Consider the following 10,897-nt stretch of genomic DNA (forward strand, 5'->3'; position numbering starts at 1 on the left):
GTCTGGTGGTTGCTCGCTCGAGCTAAATACAGTACAGTACTGTCCAGGAGTAGGCAGAAGGCACAGCACAAAAGCGGATGGATGGATGCGCTGTCCCGGACGGCCAGGGATGGCCGGATGGATGGGCAGGAACAAAACCAGCTCATGAGGCAGGCAGGCAGGCGGGCAAGTGAAGCAAGCCACCTGCTTGGTGGGGCGAGAGAGACGGAACGACCGGTTGCGGCGGGAAGCAAGCCAATTTATGTTGTCGTCTCTCGCTGCGGCCTGGCGTGTGGACCGCGCCCCGAGACCCAGCCAGGAAAAGGAGAAGAAAAGGCACCGCAAAAGGAGCAGACACCTCATGGTCGTCCCCGCGTCGCGTCGACGCGTCCTCGTTGTGGACAAAGTGGTGAAGCCTTCTTGTCGTTGACTTCAATTATTCACTGGGCTTCCGTTCAAAAAAGGGATTGCTGGCCTCGTACCTTTCCAATGCATCTTATTCGCGAACGGGGTATTTATACTCAAATACAGTCTTGACAACAATATACAATGTCGAGAAGATCATCTGGAATCGACAAGCATGTCTTCATAGGGCGTGACCTTACGGTGTGCATTAGCTTTGGCCTAGCTACTCATTCTCTTGAAGGATATGTGTACTGAGGACATCTCCAACAGCAAAACTTGGCCGGTACTAAAAGCTCCGCATCATATTTTGCTGAGATGGAGGAGAGAAAGAAGGATTGATGTGACTTGAAAATAAGCTGCATGAGTAACCGGTACTAGCACTTTTGCCACGTAAAAAAGAGAGAAGATGGAGTATGTTTATGTGGGACCCAAAGCAAACATTAGTTCCGTTCAAGAATATTAAATTAGGACTGGGAGAAGACATGAGAGAGAGAAATGGATGAGGTGGAAAAATAAGTACCGGCTGTAGAAACGGTCCATTAAAATGCTCTAATAGTAGGATGATACTAAATACAGCCTTTACAACAACATACAATGTCGGGGCATGGAGGATAACCACAACCACATTATTGAAAAGGAGAAAAATGAAAAAGGGACACATATGCATGAACGACTGTTGTCATCTCTGACAACATACAGACAGCTCAAAAGGAGCGGGATGCAAAAGGTAACCGGATCTAAGGACTGGACGACCCAAACAGACGTTTTTTATGTCCGGTATGGGCCTTGGGTTGCGGGCACGGACAGAAAAAGGCTCCAACCGGCCTTCGTCCGTTTGGATCGGGCTGGGCGTCCAGCGGGACGACCCATTTCACATGCACACAAAAACACATACAAAAGATAGCCATTACTCGTATATAGTAGATGAAAGTGCTTACATATATAGATGAAACTACTAATATGTGATATTAAAACTACTACATATAATAATAAAAACTAAGAGATCATCTAATCGGAGTCCGAATCCAAGTTGATGATCTCCCGCTCCCGCGTCCAGGCCTCCATGTCCTCCGACCATCGAGACCAGTCCTCTTGTGCCTCCTCCTCCTTAATTCACATGCGGCACAGGCGGCGGGGGAGCGCCCTCGTCGTCCTGGAGCTGGGAGACATACAGTGCCGCCCCCATGCCAGGCCAGCTGCCCAACTCCTCCCGGTCGGATTCGGCAATTGCTTCTGCAAGCATGGCCTCCTCCTCCGTCGCATCATGTCCTCCTCCTCCTCCTCCTCCTCCTCCTCCTTGACTACGGCGATGGCGGTGGGCGAGGGCGGGGGCAGGGGCGACAGGGGCACGTCGCGTCGGGCTCGGACGCCGGCGAAGAAAGAGCATCGACGGAGGTCGTGCTCCGCCTCAAACCAAGCGTCCCAGTAGGGGCTGTCCCCCATGAAGTTCTCATCGCAGCAGTGCAAGATCTCCACCTTCTGCGCGCGACCGGTCGCCGGGACGGGCGGCACCAGAACCCGCTGAGGGCTCAGATGCCACCCGTGTGGGAGGTGGACATCGGACCACGGCACCGCAAGGCCGTGCACCCAGAAGTGCTGGGCAGTGTGCACATCGACGTACTGTCGGTCCGGACGCCCCTATGTGACCGGCGGCGTGACGCGGAAGGGCGCCGCCGCGGGTGCCAACCGGCCGCAGCGGCGCGACCCCGACGAGGACCCCCCCTTGTGGTTGTGCTTGTGCGACAGCCACAACTGGTTTGACCGTGACAGGTGGTGATTCGGCCGCTGGCAGGTGGGGACAGGGCAGGCGAGGGGGTTTGACCGTGCGGCGCTTCGTTCCGCATTCGTGGAGACGCAAACCCGCCCTAAATTTGGGGCGGGAATGGGGCGACGTGGACAAGAATCCGGACCGCCGCGCAAATGAGTCGCCCCGCTAGGGGACGCTGTTTGTCCGTTTCGGGCCGAACAGACCGCGCATGCCCATTTGCGTCGTCCCGCTGGAGTTGCCCTAAGCACTGAATAAAAAGCAAGCAAATTTCCCCTTAGCTGATTGGATGAATGAAGAGACGAGAGTCCCCATGATTTCAACGAAAAAATCATAGGCATTCCAATTGTTGATAATCCAAATCAAACTATCTACAATCATTCTAGGAATCTATAAATCGCATGTGATCTAAAAAATAAGTAAAAACATATAGTTCTGATAAACATAAGTAAAAAATATCAAATTTATCTAGAAAAAAAAGAGAAATATCAACTCATTCAAATTAACATATTGTACCATCTATATCAACCATAACATGCCAGTACTCGAAGCATTGTTTTGTCGCCTTGCAGTGAGATTTCAAGATGATAACGAGCAATTTTGTCATTTCCAATGACTGAACATTCGAAACGCCCGGTGAGATCTTTCACCACTCTCTTAACAATGTCATGCCATGCATAAGGCCCATAGTGTTTGAAATAGTAATGACAGTTCAACATACACTACTTTACTTGGCAAAACTAAACTCTATGATGTCAAGACAATTAATTCAGTGGATGCATGTTATGCTTGGACATAATACTCTTCTTTAGCCTCACCTAAAAAATAAATAGTGCAAAACATGTAATAGTTACAACTTACAGCTCAATTCGGTTATCAGTATAGACATGATATCTACAGTGATAGTCCGCATATCTAATAAATTATCAGGATACTGAGCACTGACAACTACAAAGTCAAGGACATGAGTATATATGTTATGAATGACCAGGTCATTATTACATCCTATTAGATTGTCAAACATTGAGCCAGTAGCGAGTGTTCGACATAATCTTTGGGTGGGGATGGACTGAAGATGGAACCTTTATAAATCAATGGACTAGAGTTGGAATTAAGTTGAAAATCCCTTTTATCTTCCTATGAACTGTTTCAGCACTATGTTGGAATTACTTTTGCAGGTCTTGGTTGGTAGTATTGTGCGGAATCATATACTCCTATACAAACATTCCGAACTGGTCACCGACACCAACAATAGGCGTGCCTTCTAACAGACGCTCTCTCTAAAGAAAATCAGGTATATACCAAAATATCTCTGGCTCCATCCGATATTCAAGTATTCAACATTACACCAACTCACATGTCCTGCTAAGATTTGCTTAACCCTTTTAGCACTTGGAAGAGATGACGCGTGCAGTGCGGACTAGTCTCTTTTCCTTGTCTCTTCTACTCCCTCTGTACCAAATTATTTGGCGCCGGCATTTAAAAAAAAAACTTGCTCTTTCCCGAAATTGACCCGCAGTCCACGTTCTATCAGAACTTTTGCAAAAAATAAAACTCTGCAGTTTTTCGGAGTTAACGCGCAGTCCACGTTCAATTGAAGCTGTGTATTGCAGGTTGATTTTGTAAATTAACAGAGTTTTTTTTTCAAAATGGCCGGCACCAATCAATTGGGAACGGAGGGAGTAATACTTACTAGTACAATGCCCATGCATTGCCACACATTCTTCGTACTTTTTTTTTCACATGTATTCATTGAACAAATATAGACAATCTCCACTTTTTCTTCGCAGGAGCTACGTCTTAAAAATATCCATTTCTATCCAGCACGTTCCTGCATATATGAAGAAAATTGATACATATATGTTGATACAAAGACCTACGAAATATAACGAGCATACAAGTGAAGACCAAACGATCAGCTTTTACCAATTACAATACCAGCTCGTTTGGCACCCATCATTTGGGCCGAGAATTAAAGAATTTATTTTGAATTTCAGAAACGAACTTATTTGGTTGCCACGGGATTGGCCACATGAATTTAATTTCAAATTCCATGGAATTGCACTATAAATAACTCCAATTCATTTTCAAAAGCCATCATTTTTTTGGAATTGTCTTACTCTCCAAATCCATGTGGTAGACAAACATGATTTTTGAACAAGAAATTCAAATTCGACCAAATGAAATCCTATCAAAAATTGGATTTCATTTCATTTCTACCAAATGAAATGAAACGATGGTTATCAAACGGGCTATACTATTAATTTTGCTCTCCACGAAATGCAGATAAGTGATGAGAAGAGAAAAATAAAGAGTAGAGCATAAGAGAACAATGTTAGATCATCTTGTAGAGAAATAAAAAGTGGCTCCAGAAGACAGAAGAGATTAGCTTCTCTTGACATATAAAACATTACCCACTATGGTCCAGATGAAATTATAAGCTTGACGACGTACAACAGCACCAAATGAAGCTTAAAGAACACCATCAGACAAGGTTAGTTACTACAAGAAGTCTCTATGACATGGACTGATGATGAAGAGCAAACTCTTTATGCAAAAGAAAAGAAGAGCATATATATATCAGCATATGTATATATATGGACTTCCGGTAAGTATCGGTCAGTCGTTTTTCTCTGCCGTGGTGCGGACTTTGGAATTGCTCCTCACGGTGTATCCTCTTCTGCCTTAATTACCTTGTCTAATCTCCATCATGTGCTGCTGCACCTGTCCCAAAAAGAAACAAGCATGAGCTAGCTAATGTGACTTGCAAGGCATCAACTTATGTACAGGAAGATTTTCTTACCATTAAGATTATAATAGTTAAGAAACCCAACCAATGTCAAACTTGCCCATCAAAGCAAAGGCTTTCTCCTAACTGAAGCACATTACCAACCAAAAAATGATCTATCTTGCACATGAGCTTGTAAGATAAATAATGTGAGGAAAAACAACTCTGGTTCTCTGCCCTCAAACATTTTCCCCTGAAATTACGCTTTGCAAGCGAGTGATAGTACTGACTTCATGTTAAATAAGTACTATTTAGACAATGGTTGGATCTAGTGGGATTTGTTCAAAGGAAAATCAGTGAAGTAGCTCACGACAACTGCACGCCCTTTAACTGAATCAGCCATGCTTGACATCAATGAAACTGTAGCAACTCTGGCTTCCTGCAGACAAATGCGCAGACTGGCTTAAGAAACATGCAAGCTAGTGATGAACACACCATGCACATGCATAAAGAGAACCGATCATTATCTCTGCAGCAGCATGTTGTTAATGCCTTCTGTTTTTTTATTGGAAACGTAAAGTGGTTCTTAGCAAGGAAATTCAGAAAAGAGCGAACCTGTATGCTATTCTTTCCGGACCAAGCAAAGAACAGGAACCTGCTCCTCAGTGCAAAGGTGGCTTGTAACAGAATAATCACTTCTTCAGCATAGATTTGTACAGTTGCTCCTGCTCCTCAGTGCAAAGGAGGGTTGCACAACCTTGGTCCACCAGGCAAACCTGCAGTACATCTTATTCCGTTACAAGCCAGAATCATGCATATTTGTCACACCTGGGGTAAAGAATTTACCTTTAGACAACCATTACTACTGATGAGCTGCAGAGATTTATCTTCGGGAATTTCTGCAATATCCTAGCCCTGATGCTTGAAAATTGCTGCCATGATTCTAAATTAGGCCTTGTCATGCATGATGGAACCGATAGGTACACAAAATCAACTATGGTCCTCCCAGCTGCCACTGTCTCACGCCCTGCCTCTTATAACTTTTGCACACAATTCTTGGGCCAATGCTGAAATGCAGCTTAAAAATCTGCAATTTCACGACCTCCAGTCGTTATAACAGTATGACCAATTGATGATCTGCCTTGACAATGTACATAATCCTGTAATAGTAAGAATTTGTTTCAACATATGCACCGACTGTAGGTACCAATAATCAGGCCTTTTAACACCCCTCATTTGTTTCTGGTGTGCTTGTAACTTCTTTGCAATATTTTCTGAAGAAGCATAAAAATTATCTGCATGACGAGTATATTTTTTTTAAATGGTGTTCTGGTAGAAATTTCACTACCGAGTTTGTGTAGAAAGCAAATGGCACATATGCAGTAATAAAAGGAAATACCATCGGCTTATCTCTAAGGCGGTAATGGATGTCTTCCTCTCTGAAACCAGTGTTGTCATCCCTATCCACAGGAATATCACCCCCATTCATGAGCATGTCAACAGTACACAATGAAACAATCTTTGTCTCTACCACATAATCTTTATGGCACGCCCACAAAATATACCACCCAACCAACGTACTTCAGATGGTATGACCAGTAAAGCTTGCTTGGCAGAAGGAAATAACATCAAAGTTCTGCAAAAATTCTCAGACTAAGGAAAACCTTTTCCAGTCATGCCTAAATCATTTTATCAGGAGCCTTTTCCAGTCATGCCTAAACCTTTTCCAAAGTTCTGCATCTAAAATCTTCTGACATCTGACATTTAACAAAATCATGAGGGTACAGGATCAGAGGAAAAAACTGCAGAATTCTAAGTTTTCAGACCGACTCCAACAAGTATAAGGTACTGTTATTCACGCAAAACACAAGTAGTGAATGAAGAGAGTCGAATGAGACTAAATCACGCAGGTATTGCATAATTCCAAGTTTTCTGACCCCAACAAGTAGCACGAACTGTTTAAGTGAAACCGTTAGTAGTGAATCGAGAGACTTGAATCAAACAGACGAAGCAAAACCAGGTCCTCTTATTATCTAGTTCCAATCGTGTCCAAAATCTCCACCCACAAAGCAAGCGGCGAATAACACACAACTATATCAACACAACAGCAAACTTCTTCGAATCCCAATTGAATACCCCTTGCGCCGCTCCTGCGCGCCCCATCTCCGGCCGTTGAGGTCGCTACTCGCTCGTCCCCTTCCTTCCATGACCTCGCGCCACCATAGGCCAACTCTCCTTAATTATCATCAAATGCAAGAGCAAATGCAAAACTAAAGGACCATCTAAAGCCGACAATGGGAATACGCAAAATTAAAAGAGTAGCTAAAGCGAACGTAAAGTCATTTCTAGAGGCGGCACCGCTAGAACCAATGAGAGAGCCCCGCGTGCTGAGCGAAGGAAACCCCCTCCCACCACGTGCTAGTACGTCAGTAGGAGAAGAATGGGATTGGATTTTGCTATTTGTGTACTAACATGTTTTGTTACTTGTACAAATTATTTAATGGTCCAAATAAACTCAGAATTTTATAAAATTTTGAGTGTAGTCTTAAGATGGTAAAATCTACCTTCAATAAAAGTTTCAAAACTTCCAAAACAAGTTTGGTATAGGGCATATGAATGTACATTTACTGGTATATGTCATTGGTACAGGGCACATGAATGGATATTTATTGGCATATGATATTTGTATATGGTATATGTCATTTGGCATATGAAAGAAATGATATACGATATATGTCATTGATATACGAAGAATGATGTATGAATGGTATATGCCATTCGTATATGATATACGAATGGTGTAGATATGTGGCATATCAAATGTCTAATGGTGGATTTTCAAACTTGCTCTGAAATTTTGAAATTTTTACTGAAGGAGGATTTTCCCATTTTAAGAGTACCCTCAAATTATCATAAAATTCTAAGTTTTTTTGGCCCATTAATTAATTTGCACAAGCAAGAAAATATCTTGGTACAGAAATAGCACTCCCATTTTTCTCTCCCTGCTGCGCTGTACCCAATCACGTGGGGGTGGGAATCTTTGCCACCCTCTGATTGGCTCTAGCGGTGCCGGCACCGCTAGAATCGCCGCTTTGCTAAAGCGAACGATCCAAATACTAACCAGAGGAAGAACGGCACAGGAGAGGAGAAAGAATGGGGCGCGAGAGCAGTTGGCGGTAGGCGAGAGAACTCGATTGAAGGTGCCCACGAGTTCCTGGTAGCAGTCCATCGCGGGGGCGTCCTCCTCCATGGATGAGGCAGATAGGGGGGCGAAGGACAAGGAGCTGGGGCCTGATCTCGCCAACAAAGCTCATCCCGGCGGGCAGCGGACCGAGCCAGCATCACAACGGCGAGGGCGGACCAAGTGCGCTATGCCCACAACACGGCGGTGGCGCCGTATCGAGGGTTTTCTTCTAGTTGCGTGTGAGACGTGGTGGGTCTTCCTCGTCGTCCACACGAGAAGGAAATCAGCGCCAAGCTCATCCCGGCGGTGCGGACCTAGGAGGTTCAGGCACAGGTTCCACTCTTCGGGCTTTTGAGGAAATTGTCAAGACCAAAGTCCGCGGAGGCGATGCCGACGGAGAAGCTGAGGCTGTCGCCACTGCGGTGACATCGATAATGTTGAGCCAGAAGAAGAGGAGCTTGAAGGAGACGCCCTGGAGGTTGCTGAGGCGGTCGACGGAGATGCGGCCGCCGCTGATGGTGGGCTGGTAACGGAGCGAGCAGGAGGAGCCTTGAATGGAGAACTCGCAGGTAGAGGAGGTGTTGAGGTGGGCCATGAAGTCGCCAGTGGAGTCAATTGAGCATGTAGGAGACGACCCCCTTGGGGATGATGGTTGGGGAGAAGTCAAAGGTCGCAAGCGCCTGCAGTCAGTTTTGCGGCAACGACGGCGCGTGCGAGACATGGCGTGGTGGATCGGGAGGGGTGAAGTAGGCTCACGCGCGCGGAGCAGTTCCAAAGAAAGGATGTGGGGCGAAGTGGACGAGGCCTTTTCCGTTCGGGGGCGCAAGGGAGGACGTATGAGGGACGACGAACGGACGCAGACTGGAAATTAAAGAATAGAATAGATAAAGGCACCAACACTTTTGTTCTTCTAAAACCACATACAAAACGTAGGCAAACCATTTCCACCTCAAGATTAGTCCCACTAAACAACTAACATCAGTCTACCGTTTTGTTTGTTTAGCGATTAATTATAGCTGATCGTGCTCTGCATCTAACTCACACAGACAGAAGAATTTGTTCGCACCGACGCCTCTCGTCAATCAAGACGGATCTATCGTGGGCCTCGCAACACCGTCGTCCCGTCCCTCCCAAGCCGCCACCGGTTCCTCAAGAAACTTTGCCGCCGCGACTCCTCGGGTTGTCACGTGGCCGCTGCCGCTGACTCCTACTATCCCCACTAACGGAATCCTCACGCCGCCTCATCCAGCAGCACGACACTTCTGTTCTTCTAACTGGTGTCCTACAACTACGGCCGATGTCGACCTCCTCAAGGAGCTGCACTGCATTTAATCGTCCACGGTTAGAATACACTTTGATCAAAACCACAGTTACTTTTCAGTATCAATCATCCTGATTTCCATTGTCATAGGTGTTCGTGGCGAGTACACTTTTAGTTGTCACAAGCAAATCTGCTAATTCGTTAATCTTCAACCATTTCTTTAGTCTTGTATATCAAGCAAATGTAACCTTGGTTCACTGAGAACAGAAACCCTTGTCACAACACAAGGTTTTTACTTTGCTAATCTTCACGGGTCTTGACGTTGGCGACGAGGTCGCCATTCTTGATCGGAGTCCAAGAATCCCCGATGTTCCCACAACGATGTTGTGGACTTCTCCTTCCTTTGGTACGGGTCGATGTGAGCGACCATACTTGTGTTGGCCTCCATGGTACCACCTTGGACTTCTTCCTCTGTAGGGGTTCCGAAGCACTTGATTTCTTCTTGCTTTGTTCGGTGGTCTTTGAAGTGAAAGAAATCTTGGATGAGGTTGGTTTTGTTGGAGCCATAGCTTCAAAAGGGTTGAGGATTCCTCAAGGAAAGACATCGTTGTTCTCAAAGTTGACACAAATGTTTTTTTAATAGGTTTGATACCTCATGGTGCGTGACCTAGTCATATATTAGAAGAAGCGCCAGGGATGGCTATCCTCGGGCTAGGACCGAACGGGTCTTTCTAAGTCATGAGGGTAGATTTCCGTCGGAATTCTAGACCAATCCTCAACCCTCCAGTCCAGACCGAACGAGTCTTCTTAGAACTCAAGACTAGAGCTTCCCTAGAACTCTAGGCCTCTCCCCTTGTTTTTTTTCTTCCAGATTAGAGCAAATGGTTATATGCTCCATGAGGGGGGTGGGGTTATATAGCCTAGAAGTTCATAATGAACATAATCAAATCCGTAACAACATGGAAAAGAGATCAAACATAATCAAATCTTGCTAAACCATTAATTTAAGGAAATAAATGGATCAAACAAGTAGCACAAAGATCATTCCCATATGTTGTTCCCCCATTCAGATCTATGGAAGTCCCCAACATTGCAAGATATGCCAGTACAACAAAATAGATTGAGCAAAAAAATAAACCACAAGCATAAATAAATAATCTTAGAGCTAGGAGATTTAATCTATCTATAGCAAGCATATGCGTCCATGTGCTACGTACGGATCAGTAGTCGCCCCAGGTAGATCACGTTCACTCAAAGTCATCTAATAATTTCTCCGTTTGTGGCTCAGTTGGAGTGAAATATATACCTATTTTTATGGAAAGAGATACGACTCGGTGTCTTTGTACAAATTTAGGTTTCACGAGCAAATTTTTTTCTTTTTTTTGTATCTTTTTCATGGAGTAAAAAATGGATAATACATACAACATACCATAACAATCCAAGGCATCGACCTCCCATCTTATACATCAAACAAGATCAAACACGTAATCGACTCCAAACCCCATTCCTAAACCATTTCAGGAATGAATAGATAAAACAAATTGCAAGATTTATTTAAATCATCCCATAAGGTTA

At 44.7% G+C, this 10,897-nt stretch overlaps 1 pseudogene; it reads right to left on the minus strand.

The window, feature by feature from the left end:
- Window positions 1-4,527: 4,527 nt before the first annotated feature.
- On the minus strand, window positions 4,528-9,889 carry LOC104583831 (annotated as a pseudogene).
- Between the last annotated feature and the right edge of the window lie 1,008 nt (window positions 9,890-10,897).

This window comes from Brachypodium distachyon, chromosome 3 (genome assembly GCF_000005505.3).
Source record: "Brachypodium distachyon strain Bd21 chromosome 3, Brachypodium_distachyon_v3.0, whole genome shotgun sequence".
Lineage (NCBI taxonomy): Eukaryota > Viridiplantae > Streptophyta > Magnoliopsida > Poales > Poaceae > Brachypodium > Brachypodium distachyon.